General features: G+C 34.4%; 1 protein-coding gene across 3 annotated transcripts in view; it reads right to left on the bottom strand.

Annotated features, from left to right (window-relative positions):
- The window catches only part of LOC129754228 (uncharacterized protein ZK1073.1), a 327,678-nt gene that overhangs the window by 278,385 nt on the left and 34,302 nt on the right, over window positions 1-14,991 (bottom strand). The window lies entirely within an intron of this gene.

The raw sequence follows: 14,991 nt of genomic DNA, 5'->3' as shown, positions 1-14,991 counted from the left end.
TTCGTTGCGTGTGACTCAATCGGTGACCAGTTGAATGTAGCCCGCTGCTACGGAAAACCCTTCGGTAACGGTAAGTATCAGCTGTTGGCCGTGGAAAAAGTGCTGCTGACCTTGACCTTGCAGCCGATGATGGCTGCCGATGGATTTGCGATCGAATATTTTAATCGCTTTTACCGGGCCTCCCGGAGATTTCGATCGGAAAACGGTTGAAAATAGGTGATATTGTGGGATCGAATTCACGAAAAATTACCACTGAGATGGTAATTAATTGGTCCAAGTGCTATTTATCGTGCTCAGGATTAATGACGTCACCAAAGAAGCCAGATGCAATCTTCTCTTCCGAAAAGATCGATGACGTCACGGATGGCTTAGGTAGTTGTGACCAATTGGAGTCCCCAGTAGTGGTGGTGATGACGGTGATCTTGCGCGATCGTTTGGTGTAGTTTCTTTGCTCGTAGTGTGCGTTCGGTTGGTTGGGGTTGGCGTAGCAATACAGCTCAGGATCGGGTTGTTTACAAATAGAATGTGGAAAGAAACGATGTAGTATTCATCGAATGGTCCATGCATCAACTGAACATAGACCTATTAGTGTTTATTTACCTGGACAAACAGGATAATCCGTGAAGAAATAGATCTATGTCTTCAGTTGCTGCTGTGGTGAAGATCCGAAGTGTATCCGACAGTTGATTGGCAGTTTAGTGTTGATCCACATCCACTAAACGGTTCGGGGTTTTTAGAAGTTTCGTGCTAAACGCAGCAATTAATGATTAATCGGCGATAGCATAGAAACTTCTGGTGATGATAATTAGTGATCACGATGAATTGCCAACTCAACTGCGAGTTGCGGAAAGTGAGCGATGATTGGTTTCGGTGAGCTTGTGGCGGTTGTGGGCGTGGGGCGAAATTTAATTTGTGCTTTTCCAATGGCGGTGTTCTGCAGAGATTGCTTCGAGCGGTGCTGATGATCCGGTTCGAAGGACCAAAATGTTGGGGTGCGGTCCAAACCCTGCTTGGACCTTGCAGTGGACTGTATTGGGGGAATTTCCCTGGGGCAAACCTTGGGCTCCTGGTTGGGTTGAGTCTTCCGTGGGGGGTGTTGGGTAGTCTCTTGTGTGGTGATAGCAGTCTCTGCACCAGGCGGCGGTAAGTAAAACTCCGATCGTTTACTAATAAGGCACACAATTTATTCACGGCAAGAAGTACACATTTATTTTGGCAAAAAAACACACTACTTTGAAACGAATTTATTAACTACGAAACTACATTAAACATATATTTAGGCAAATTATTCAAGTTTCAACGGGGTCTTATATGACCTGTGCCAAATCGCTCTTAAGACTACTGAATATAATATTATAAAATGGTGAAGATTGTTCGGGATTTTTCTTCATTTTTGTTGTTCTTCAAAAGTTTAGCTGTGAAGATCAGCTGTTTCGCTCATCATCAACGCTTTTCCTTAGGACCTTCTGCTTCGTGGGTTTCCAATTATCGACCATCGCAGCATCGTGTTAAGGGTCCATAGCTAGTCTACCAACAAATGTGATAGTAGACCGTGTCAATTTGAGAAAAAAATAATACAATAAAACAGAACAATGTCTGTAATCAAATAACTAGTTTTAAATTAGTTGTTTCTGAATTTATTTTATGCAGGCTAAAATCAATGTAATTTCCAAATTTCCTAGCAGTCTAACTTAATTGAAATTCTGAAAACACAAAATATGATGATCGGTTGAAGTTTTTTTTTTAATCTATGCTTCTGTTTGTAAACACTTGACTTTATACCGACCTTTGGATTACGTATGCTGAATTTTAATTTGTCAGATTTTGAAGCTTATGTACAAAAGTACTTTCGATAAAACGAGCGTCAAATATGTTGATAGGCTGGATTTATTCGAACTTTTTGGCGGATCATTAAAAAGATTATAAAAAAAATTGTTTGAAATTAATCTATTGCCATATATTGATTAAGAATAGAAAAATCGTTTGGCATGATAAATTCGAAATTGACAATTTGGCATTATCTTTCCAAGAATTATGAGGGCGTGAACTCTGCTATGTATTATTGGATGACACTTATCAAAAAATAAAAATACTATTTTTAGCAGCTTTAAACATTTTTTTCAGCTTCTTTACACAAATAAATTTTCAAAATCAGAAAAAATGCTGATAGCACTTAAATTTAGGACCCTTGAGTTATCTACTTTCCGGTCCATCAAGGATTACAAAAAGCTGCACTGTTTTTTGTTTAGTGCTTAGGCTTCAAATTATTTCAGATAAACTTAGCAACTTGCCGTCTTTTACAGTATTCACCTAACTCTAAGTTACTCCGATCCAACAACTAGGACGATACATGATCTTCTGAATGAATTTAAAGTATTTTTATGGAGCGAAAATTTAGATTTTTGAAAAGTTTTAGTTGCTAACACATTGCGGGCCAAGTAAGAGATATTTATCTAGTTTTTCCGCTTGTCGCTAGTGTGCTTCTCTACGTAGCATATCTCAAATGTTAGCACTCAAAAGTGTATTAATAGAAGATGTTTAAAAGAAAAAAAACATCTCAAGTTTTCCAGAAATGGGAAATATGGTCATTTTTAGACAAAATCAAATACATCTTAATTTTTTGGAGATTTTTTGTCTATACAGACCCCGTTCGTTTTTGGCAACATTCGATTTTGGCAACATCCGATTTTGGACATGTGCCAATATCGAACGGTTTTTTTAAATGACATTACCTTTTAGTTTTCTCTATAACAGGCCCAATATAATTTAGAAAAACACCATAAATACGTTTTTACGTTCTGAAATGGTGATAAAATACAACACAAAAAACAAAAGTTTTTCATAAAAATTTTAAAGAACTCAGAAATGATAAAAAGATGAAAATTTTAAAAAATAAAAAAATACAAACAAAAGACTAAAAATGACAAAAAAACAAGAAAAAAATAATGAAGAATGACAAAAACAGCAGATATGACAAAAAAACCAAGATTATAAACAAAACAAGAACAGAAATCATTAGAAAAAATAATAAAAAACGACTAGAAATGGTCAAAAACTGACTGTAAATAACGTTAATGATAATACATCTAATTATTTTGTAGAAAAAAGAGAAAAAAAAATAAGGAAAAAAAACCGTTCGATTTTGGCAACATTCGATTTTGGCAACACAAAATTTTCGGACATGTAACATTTTGTAAAAATTAAAAGTACTTGCACTTAAATCCGAATATTAGACTTAGACTACATAACATCAATTTCAAATCTTTTTTTTTCTTTTATTGAAGGTGTATAATTTTTTTATTATTTGAACTTCATTTTTGCATAAGAATTGTAGAACTTATGATATTTGAGAATTGATAAATTATCAAATCGATGAAAAACTATTTTTATCAAGATTAAATTCCAATTTTATCGACGTTTCTAGACATGATTTAGGCATTTTAACTTTTTTATATCTTTGATTTCCAATGACCATTTCAATACAAAAATTTTAAGAGGATTATATTAAAATTTTTCAAAAAATTGTAGGGGAGAGTGGGGTATCGTGAGCCATGGAAAACGTGGGCCACTTTTAATATCTCAGATATGTGTTGAGATAAAAATCTTAAACCAACTGTCATTGTCGTTGCTTTGCTTGAGCATGTATTCCTATATGTTTTTGACTGAAATACGCATCATATGCTTCTTTTATTTATCAAGCTAAAAAAAAGTTAGAAAAATTTACTTACATAATTAAAAAAAACACCCGCTAATTTCATCGATTGGGAACCTAAAGTGCATAACAAAAATATGCTCATACGCTTATGATCTTAGTTTTGTCATGATCTTTCACGTGGAAAAAGAATTTTTGATGAAACATCAATAAGTCACACAAACGCAACCAATTTGCAAATCATAGCTTGTGGGGAATCGTGGGCTATACATCTTGAATCACCTACATTTTTACGTTTTTATACACATTCAGAACTTACAATACGTTTTACCTATCTGTAAAGTTTTCTTATGCCAAATGAAGAGTTATGAAAAATATTTTGTCCATCCTATATAAGAAATTTTACCAAAACGTTCGCGAGCCTGATTTTGGAATCTATGCGATTATAACAGCTCTCTTTCTTATTTCATCAACTGAAATTGCTTTCAAGTAACGAAATAAATTAGGAAACCACAGTTTTGGGTCAACTCATAATTTTTGCATGTTATTTGGTCAATTTGGATTTGGTGGCCTACGATTCCCCACCATTTTTTGAAATCCAAAAAATATTGCTATTTTTCAAACAGTCAGAATTTGGGGAAAATAATTAAAAAATTTAAAAAAATACCTTATGATACCTTGAAAATGAAGAGAACCATACCAATTTTTATTTTCATTTTATCTTTTATAATAAAGAAGTTATGGAACAACGAAAAAAGTGGCCCATGATTCCCCACTCTCCCATACAAGTTATTATTTTCGTATCATAATAATAATAATCTTATAATGTTCTATTAAATAATAATGAAGAACTGCAATGTACAGTAGAATAACTAAAATAAGAATCAGAAGAACAAAACATTATGAATCTCACACTTCAAGCTAGTTTGCTGTTGATCATTTGCAATTCACTTTGGCATAAAATCAACAAAAGTATTAATACAAGTTAACTTAAAATCAACATAATTATAAAATTGTATTTTTTTGGAAAAAAAAATTAAAAAAAAATTCAACAGCTTTGGACGAGATTCATCCATTTTAAAAAATGTACATCCTAATAATTTTTAAATTAAATTTTTAACAAGAAATTCAAGAGATTTCATATTAAAATGGCTTGAAAACTGTATAAACTAAGTATATACAACCTTAACAGTAATGTTAGCTCTTTGAATCAAATTAAAGAATCACAGGGTACAGCACAGTTTATAAAATTAGAATCAAAAAAATTAAATGTGTAATAAAACACTCCATGCTTATAATGATCATTGGCTCAAAAGAAGGTGACAAGCGAAATTGAAGCTAGATCGAACAGCTACCAGGACTTGCAATGAGTCTGAGAAGCGAATTTTATACACAGAAGACTCAGGAGAAGTATAAAAACTGATTTAAAATTTTAAAAAAAAGAGACGTACTTGGATATTCACGGAGGAAAAAAAAATCTAGTGAAGCCAATAACCCTCCGGTGCAAAGGCACCAACTTTTCTTTTTTTTAATTAACCATTCTTTATTAACTTAGATTTCCAAAGTTCAAAAAATAAAAAATCCATGTTTCATGACTATATACAGACTATTTCCAAACTCCTTAACAATTTGATTCCTATTTTTCCCATCTCCACTCTAAAAAATTTCTTTTTAACTCGAACATACTACCATTAGGGTACTTTGTTCGAATGATCAAGCAAATACCTGCTTTCAGAGGTTGTTCGTTTTTTCTTACAGTTTTACTTAACAGATCTTCAGGCTTATGAACATTAAGCATCAAATTGTTTCTAAGACAATTTATCAACCAATCCCATATTTCTTTCGAGGTGGTACAGTGCTTTATTCTATGTTTATTGTTGTCTTCTCCACATAGGCAGAACCTCCAATGTTGTATGCTCTTAATTTTGCTTCATTTGGAATGAGATCATTAAAAAGTATCAACACTGCACTGGAAATCAGTTTTGAATTAACATTGACCCATGTTTCTTCCATTTTATGTCAAGAAATCGTTCCATAGCTGATGGTTTAATGGATTTTTCCTTAATGAAGTTCCAATAAATTTTTTTCGAGGTATCGAGATGTTGTATTTCTTTGATTGTTCTTGCTTCAACGATCCATTCTCTAGCGTTCCGACAAAATCTTTGGGGTTTAGGGTGTTCTAATATAATGGCTCAATCATCGTTTGTTCTCAAGTTTTTTTTTATAAACAAAGCCTTTGTTTTTCCTTCTGCATCAATTAAATTTAAACCTGCATCGCAGTAGGGTGGATTAAGATGATCTTGGTTTGTTTAAAATAACATTCCACGCCAGAGATATTTTCCGAGTAATGATTTCATTTCTGCGAGATGTCTGTTACTAGGGGGGATGATTTGTGTTGAATACCAAACTTTTGCAAGAATAAATTAGTTCAAAAACCATACTGATTCCAATAGATTCATTCTTCGGCTACCATGTTGATAAAGTCGATGTTTCATATTTTTTGGCCAAACGATTGTAGTTCAAATTTATCATTTCTGACCATTTGTGGTTGATTTCCATTCCAAGAATCTTGATTTGGCTTGACTCCTTAATCAGATAGCGACCTCAAACACACTGATTAAATCTTATATAACTAGACTTATCAGTATTGATTTCGATATTGGCAAAAGCGGTGAAAGAGTTAATGGTTTGAAGGATCAAATCAAATTCTTCATTGCTTCTCACGAAGATGATGAGGAAATCCGCGTAAGCGATTATGTTGAGAATTTATGATCAAATTCTCAAGATAATCGCTGGTCGTTATACCCTGTATAATGTCGTATATTTTACGGATCAGTGGCTCAACATAAACAACAAACATCAACATGCTTAAGGGGCATCCTTGCCTTACTGAAAATCAAGACTTATCAAAAACTCCTTGAATCGTCTTGAGTCATTAGCTTATACTAGTAATTTAATTGCTTACACAGGATTTACCAGGCAAACACGCTGCCTGCCCAGGACCTATAATATCTGGTAAAACCGAAACCATCCTGTTGTACAAAATTTTTGTTAATATTTTGTAGTCTGTATTCAGTTGACTTATAAGTCTAAAGTAATCAAGACTCGTGAGATATTTTGTTTTGGGAATCAGAGATATAATTCCAACTGTAAATTTTTCGGGAGGAATGATGGTTCCCTGTACATAACCATTAAACAGAGCGCACATCTCAATTTTTATTGAATCAAAATACTTCAAATAAAATTCATAATTCAAGCCGTCAGGGCATGGAGATTTTTTCTTCGACGCTTTTTTCAATACAGCCATTATTTCATCTTCAGTTATTGGTGCTAAGAGGTTGACTTGTTGTTCTTGCGACAATCTATAGGGTAACCCATTCAAAAAATTTACTGATTGCTTTATTTGATCTTGTGGGATGTATGTGGGTTCGAAAGTATTAGAAAAATAATTACCAATGGTTCGCTTCAAAACCTTAATTATTCTAAAGTCTAAATAAAGACAAACATGTTAACTCCAGATCGCATCACGATAAGCGTTATCACAAAGAAAGTTTAAGTTTGTTTATTAAAATTCCCTCCAATGATTATATAATCACAAAATCTATAAATAATGGACTCAGGCGAATGCTTGTATGTATTCAAAAATTTGATATTTTCAAAAAAAAAATTGCATAGGGGTTGACCGACAAAATATTTTAATTTTCGGTGGAAATGAACCGGGAAAAGCTCAACCCATGCAAAAATAAGCATAACTGTATTTTTTTTCTTCTTTAAGTCCTTCTACGAAACACACCGTGAGTCTTTTTTGCCAAAGAAAAAAAACTTTATTATGAAAACTTTTAATAACCGAATGAAAACATAAATCATCGTAATTTATGTTTGTTATTAAATTTGTCAACCATATCGGTAAAAAGTGACAACCTTTTCAGTAAGAAAATCTAAATAATTTAAAATTTTATAGACGGGTAGAAAGTAAAAATAATCATTATAAATATCAAATTTTTGTTCAGCTTTTTTGTTTAATTTTGAGAATTTCATTAGAATTACTTTCTAATAAAAGGCGGTATGATAGTATATAGGAAGATTGATATGAATTATTTTTAATTTTCGACATTTTTGGACAAATGTATGCTCTAGTTCCTAAACAGGGTCACCCACCCTACCTGTAAAATGATTATTTTATATTTATTTGAAAAAAGGGGAAGAAAGATCTTTCAGTCACATTATATTAAATTTTCCTAGCCTAGTATCATAACCCAAAAAAGATTTTAAATTCTGAGATCTAACTACCTGTAGTTGTTACATTTTTCTTGAACAGGTGAATTCTGTTTTGGAACTAAACGCTTAAGAAAAAAAAATTAAATCTTAAGGTGGGTGGGGGGGGGGGGGGGGTGGTAGGGTCTAACGGGTAAAAAAATACACCATTTCCACGAATTTTTTCTAGAGCTATCGTTCAAACAAATTTATTCGAATTTTTTGCATTATACAAAGCACTGTTAAAAGAACATTTAGTAATTTTTTCGTAGAAAAATATTAAAAAATGAGCCGGTGACGGAGCACTTTCGAGGATGACTTTTAGAAAACACTTTTTGCGGTGGACACTGTATCTCAGCACAGAATCATCTGAAGTCAAAAAATCAGAGCAAAATATTTTTAATAGATATTTTTCTGGACCCCAACGATTTTATATAACGTAAAAAAAAATTATGAAATTTTTGTGGCTGTTTGAAGTAAAAACTACGATTTTTCACGAAAAAATCCGCCATTTTTGATCTGTAATATGTCCCCAAAGTAAAAAAAAACACAAAAAAAGAAAATCGTTGGGGTTTGGTATTTTATATGTAGAAAATATGTTCCAAATTTTAAAAGAATCGGTGAAGTAGTTTTCAAATGACGATGTCCACTGACTTTAAAAAATGTGCTTTCGAGAAAAACGCGTTTAAAGTTTTTGCTCTAGAATTCTTGCAGTATTAGATAAGAGGAGATAAAGGCCTATAATTTCTACAATTTCTGCTTCGATTGACTTGAAAATTTGACACAACATTCTTAAAATGTTTTACAATAAGAAAATAAAAAAAAATAAAAATCGTTTTTTTAAGTGTGACCCTACTCCCCTCTTAAGGAAATTTGAAAAAAATCAAATCTTTTTGACAAATAAATGCTGCAAGTATGCAAGATGCAAGAGATGCAAGATGCTGAAATTTCAAATTCTTAAATTTATACACCTCCCATATTTTTTTTCGGTTGTTTTTGCTGCCGGAAATAGCAATAACAATTTTGGAAGCGGTCCATCCATTTTCAAAAAATAATTCTTGATTCTTGCCGTACAATTCATGTGGTCAAAGCACAAACCTGACTTGTACCTCAAAAAAGATATTCGATGTTATACAAAATTTGTGTTTTCAAAATTCCGTTTTTTTAATTGTAAGCGTTTCTGACTGCTTGTTTGAAAACTATGTAACCGTAGGATGAGAATAAAATATTGCTAAAAACTGCTTTGCATAGCCAGGAAACATATTCATTTATAAAACTTTAGCAAAAATGTTTCATGAAATTATTTAAAGCAATGTCTGCCATTTCTGCATGCTTTTCAATAGAGTCAGATTTTTTATTTTGAAATGGTTATAACTTTTCTGATAAAATGATTAGCTGCTTGCCATGTTAGAAAAAAATAAAGCTTAAAAATAGTCAAAACCAAAAATTATAGACCAATTCCAAGTTTTTTTTTAAATTTTCTGGATGATTTTATGTGCACAAATGTCTTCTTCCATACAAACTTCCATACAAAATTAAAACGAGTTGCGCTAACTCAGGAATTAACCATATCATCTCAAATTTAACACTGATGCTTGGTGATCCAAAAGGCAATGAAAAAACATATTTCCCATAAGGTCATTTTTTGCAGCGGTCTTATCACCATACTGTGGACAAGTTTTTTGAAGCCATTAAAGATGAAAAGTGTTGCATGATGCCCCAGTGCGACCAATAATTTGAACCACAAAGTAACGCAGCCATATTCGACACGACTCACTGCTGATAAATTATGCAGTTTAAGGGAGTGTACCGACATTTGAATTTGATAGCAAAATTGGCACAACAACCAGGCTAAGCAATGAAGAGCCTATTTTGCCACTATACCTGGTAACCTACTCACTAATAAAACGATTCCTTATCGCACCTTGTTGTTTTTTATTTATTATTATCAATATCTACTTCCTATCGGTAGCATGTTAATTGGTTTTTTTTATAAGCAGAGAACATAATTGATGATCAGATTACATTTAGTGATTGTCACCTTATCTTCTTGGGTAGGTGAAAATAATTCCGTGCTCCTCTTTTAAGGAATTTTAAAACAAGAGAGAAAATATTTATATGAGATAACCATTTCAAATGTTTCACACAAATCACCTCGCGCAGAGATATCAAAAATAACTGATTAAGTTGTCAATTTGTGGACTATGCAAAATATCGAGTATATGAAGTACACGGACAATGCAAGTAAACAAAAGCAATATTATCGCGCGTTCACTCGCGTGTTTGTTTACCTTAAACTAACTAGATTGTAGCTCCTAATACTCAACTCAAACATCAACGATACAACATTCAGCTCCGAGTGCCCCACAGGGTATAATTATATTTATTGTTCCGGCGTTCATTGATTTTCATAGCCCGTCGATTATCACGTTGTCGCACTAAAGGCTGCCCGATCGTGTTCAATTCATATACCTAGTATGCAAAATCTACAGCGGTAGCTTACCGTCATTTATTGCATTCATTCGCAAACTCAAACTGGGGCCCTACATCCTACAGATTATTTAAGCAGCAAAAGTTGTTGGGATGCAAGTGCGTCGTCACATCATCAACGGGGAAACGTGCTCGCCGTTCGATTTGCCCATCTATACGTGCTATACGGTTCAAAGCAATTGATCAAATAGGGACCTGAATCAGTTGTAGGGACTATAAAAAATAATGAAGGAGAGAAAAATTCAAAAACATTAAATTCAAAAAAGTCTTATTTTTGATCGATGACTATTTTTGTTTATTTGACTAAGCTTTGGTTCTAACAAGTGCAAATGCGATATCCAACAATGCTTCCAATAGGGATTGGTTAGCATTATAAGATTGATTAGCGTAGACATATTCTTTCTGGATGCAAACATTTAATGACAAGTGTTACAAAACATAATCCATGAATTTTTGATGAACGTATGACAATGGAAACGACAACATTTATAATCAAATTTATTTTAACAAGTGCCTTCGTATATCTGATGAAGTTCTCAATCCTTCCTAAAAATTTCCGGTAGTCAATTCTTCTTTATAAAAAAAACAGTTTTTACTTCTAGTTATTTTCTTTATATTTTACTTAGTCTCTCAATTTGAGACGTAACAAAAGAATATCTTAAGTACTCGTTTGAACTATGAATCCTTGTTTCTTTTGAGTAGTTTTATTAATCAAATTCTTCGATAGGTATAAATGAACTATGCTTCCTTGTCATTATTTATACCTAGCTCAGCAAATGTTGTCTATTATTGACATTCCTAACATCGAGTCAAACAACAGCGGAACAAATGCAATTTTTTCATTTCTTTAACAACCTGTTTCTGATAAATAATTTCTGAAACTTAATTTTTTACAATCTATTTGTAATTTGTAATTGTCGGGTAGTTGCTTCATATTTTAGATTTTAGTAATTCCAATGCAACAATAACTAAAGATTTCATTCCTAACTTAAATAAGCAAATTGGGATGGGATTAAATTACCATTCTTTTTACAAATATGTTTCAGCTTCTATTTCTTTATTCTACGACTACAGTAGTTTTTCGATTTTATCACGGTCAAAAAAAATTTCACCGTGAATTTGGCAAAACTAAAAATTTAACTGGAAAAAATGTATATTTATTGTATCAATAATTTATATAGTTTTCAGTAACAGAAAAGAAACATTCAAACTTGGACAACTATTTTACTTGTTTACACACCATAGGCTCGTACACATTTATCAGCTCATACACAGTTTTACTAATTGACCATTTCATAGATTAGCGAAACAAACAAATGAACGAAAAAAAACGAAACATCATTGTAAGTACATAAACACTATTAGACCGACATTATTTAATACTTTGGAATCATCATAAAACATAAACTAAATATTTTTTCTTTCACACACTTTCTACACACTTGCTTGCTGAATATAAGCCGAAACGTTGGATGTTGTGATAGCGATAAAAATTTTCATCTGTCCCCAACATGATCGGATAGAATTATTCTTGACAACTCCAAAGGTCAAAAAACACTCAGAAACAGCAAAGCTGTTAAAAATAATAAAAAAAATTAAAAAAAAATGTTTTTCGGGACTTTTTTTCATTCGGAACAAATTACAGATAACTTGATAAAACATATCTATTTATTTTTGAAATATTTAAAAACTATAACAAATTATCTTTAAAGGGTGATACGGTCAAAACTTGGTCAAGGGAAAACGCGTGTAAATCGGTGAAATCGTTTATTTAAAAAATCAAATTAAATTTCTTTTTCAAGTTTAATTAGTCTAAAATTCAGGAAAAATATTCAGTTAGGCTTCCGCTTTTCCAAATCCGAATTGCCGGGCCTCACGCTTAACCTCTGCCATCAGATTTTGTACAGCCACCTTGTCCACTTTCTTCGCCGCAGAAAGCCAGTTTGCCTAGCAGTTTTTTTTTTTGGTCTTCTTGTCCTTTTGGTTCTTGTCCTTGGGAACCACCTGCACGTTGTTGGCGGCGTAGCAATCCATGGCATTTTTACCGTAATGGCAAAATGCCAAATCCGGCCACGGAACAGTACGGAACAACCGTGTTGCTTCAGGAAAGGAAGCAGACGTTTATTCAAACACTCTTTCACGTAAATTTCTTGGTTGACAGTCCCGGAAGCTATGAAAATGCTGCTTTTCAAGCCACAGGTACAGATATTTCCTCGCAAACTTTGACAGTTTCATGTGCTTGAAAATATCTGCTACCTTTCCCCTTCCTTTTGCCGTATAAAACTCCTGTCCCGGAAGCTGCTTGTAGTCGGCTTTGACGTAGGTTTCGTCGTCCATTACCACGCAGTCAAACTTCGTCAGCATCGTCGTGTACAGCCTCAGGGATCGCGCTTTAGCCGTCGTATTTTGTTTATCATCTTCTTTTGTTTATTTATCTTCTTGTAAGTCGATACCCGATAGGAAATACACCCTACTATTCACCATACTTAGTGGGCTCGCGAAGGGTGCGTCGGCCGATTTTGGTTCATACTAATCGGCCTATTGTTGCAACGTCGCTTATGGGAGTTTTTGCTGGGCATCAGCCGATTAATAAGCCGATTTCGTAGGCCTATCAAATAGGGTGATGAGTAGCACGATTGTGCAGGAATCGACTAAATCGCCTGATTAGTAGGGCGATAAAGTTGATGAGATATTCCTACCCAATCGTACTAAATAGCCGGATTGATTGACAACAAAAATTGATTTTTCTTCGTACCACCCAACTCAATCCGACTAAATAGCAGAATTGATTGGCCTCAAACATCGATTGTTTTTCCTACCACCCTACCCCATCGTACTAAATAGCTGGATTGATTGACAGCAAAAATGGATTTTTCTTCGTACCACCCAACTCAATCCGACTAAATAGCAGAATTGATTGGCCTCAGAAATCGATTGTTTTTCCTACCACCCTACCCAATCGTACTAAATAGCCGGATTGATTGGCCACAAAAATTGAATTTTATTCCTACCACCCTACCAAATCGTACTAAATGGTCGGATTGATTGACCGTAAAAATCGATATTTATGCCTACCACCAAACTTAATCGTACTAAATAGCCGAATTGGTTGACCTCAAAAATCGATTGTTTTTCTACCACCCTACCCAATCGTACTAAATAGTCGGATTGATTGACCGCAAAATAGAACCACCCGACCAAAAAGGTTATTAGTCACATGATCTAGAAAAATAAATCTGCGAAGCCATATTTAATAGCAGTATTCATTACTGTACCAAGTTTAGCAAACTTCAGGACTGAAGCGATGAGTCCTGTGGAGATTTTTCTTATGAGAATGCCGGAATCTTTAAACCAGTGGGAAGCTTCCTGCACATGCTGCCTATCACCGATAAATCCACCGGCTCCTCCATTTTGCATCGATTTGATGCCGTCGAGAAAGCGCTGCCTCTTAGAAGGGTTTGGTACTATAGGAAGGGGTGGCGGAGACCCTCCAGGATGCTCGGAACAGTTTGAAAGATAATTCACCGAGTCCAGAGTATCGTCTCGGTCGTCATCCTCTATCAAATCGTTGAAGGCATTTTGCATTTGCTGGGCAAGCTCCGTTTCCCGGTGTTTCTAATCCTCCAGGGCTTCCTTTTCTGCCGCCCGTTGGAGTGCGCTGATGTTGGCTACCTGATTACGAAATAAAAATCTGTTATGTTTATGATATAAAACAAAACTCTTTAGCTTACCTGAATGCTGGTACCATCATTTGATAGCGCCACTCCCGGATTGTTTAATCCGTTCATTTTGCCGGTAGTGGCAGCAGGTCTTCTCGGTGAACGTTAATAATCAGCAAACCTGAAACCTACGAAGCCATATTTAATAGCAGTATTCATTACTATACCAAGTTTATCAAACTTCAGGATCGGAGCGAGTCTTGTGGAGATTTACCTGATGAGAATGCCGGAATCTTAACCTAACCAATCTGGAAACGTCCTGTCCTGCAAAGAAGCGATCCTTGCCTTGAGTCCTTGCCATTCAAGCGATGCCTCCATTGGAGTCAGGAACACCTTCTATTACGGCTTCAGGTATGTCCGGCAAACGTCCGGGAACTTGGTCAGGTTGAACGTCGTCATGACGGAACCGATAGAAACGCGCTCGCCACTCCAACGAACCGCTGATGAGCACCAACGAGGCCTTCCGTGCTGTTGTGGGCCAAGCTTTCCCATCGATGAACTTTATCACACAACAAATCTCAAAAACTAATTCAGTTATGACCATTTCATACTAAATAGGCTTAAAGTTTGCCAACTAAATAGAGTCCTTCGAAAACCTACTAAATTGACCGATCCCTCCCGATAACGTCGATCAACTTATTATGCTACCAAATCATACATAGTTGTGTGAGCCTACCATCAGCAGATTTAGTATGGCACCTATATCATATTCAAGCGTAGCCCGATTAATCGGCAAACTAAATAGGGCCATTGATTTAGTATGGTGATTCGTAGCTAGACTAAATCGGCACCCTACTAAATATGTGAACGGCGAAATTTTTCATCTGTCAAATTTCCTATCGGGTAGTCCGACTTCATTTTCATATGTGATGAAAG

This window comes from Uranotaenia lowii, chromosome 3 (genome assembly GCF_029784155.1).
Source record: "Uranotaenia lowii strain MFRU-FL chromosome 3, ASM2978415v1, whole genome shotgun sequence".
In the NCBI taxonomy this organism is placed as follows: Eukaryota; Metazoa; Arthropoda; class Insecta; order Diptera; family Culicidae; genus Uranotaenia; species Uranotaenia lowii.
Note: the sequence above shows the minus strand (reverse complement) of the source record. Positions and strands in the feature narration are given on the sequence as shown.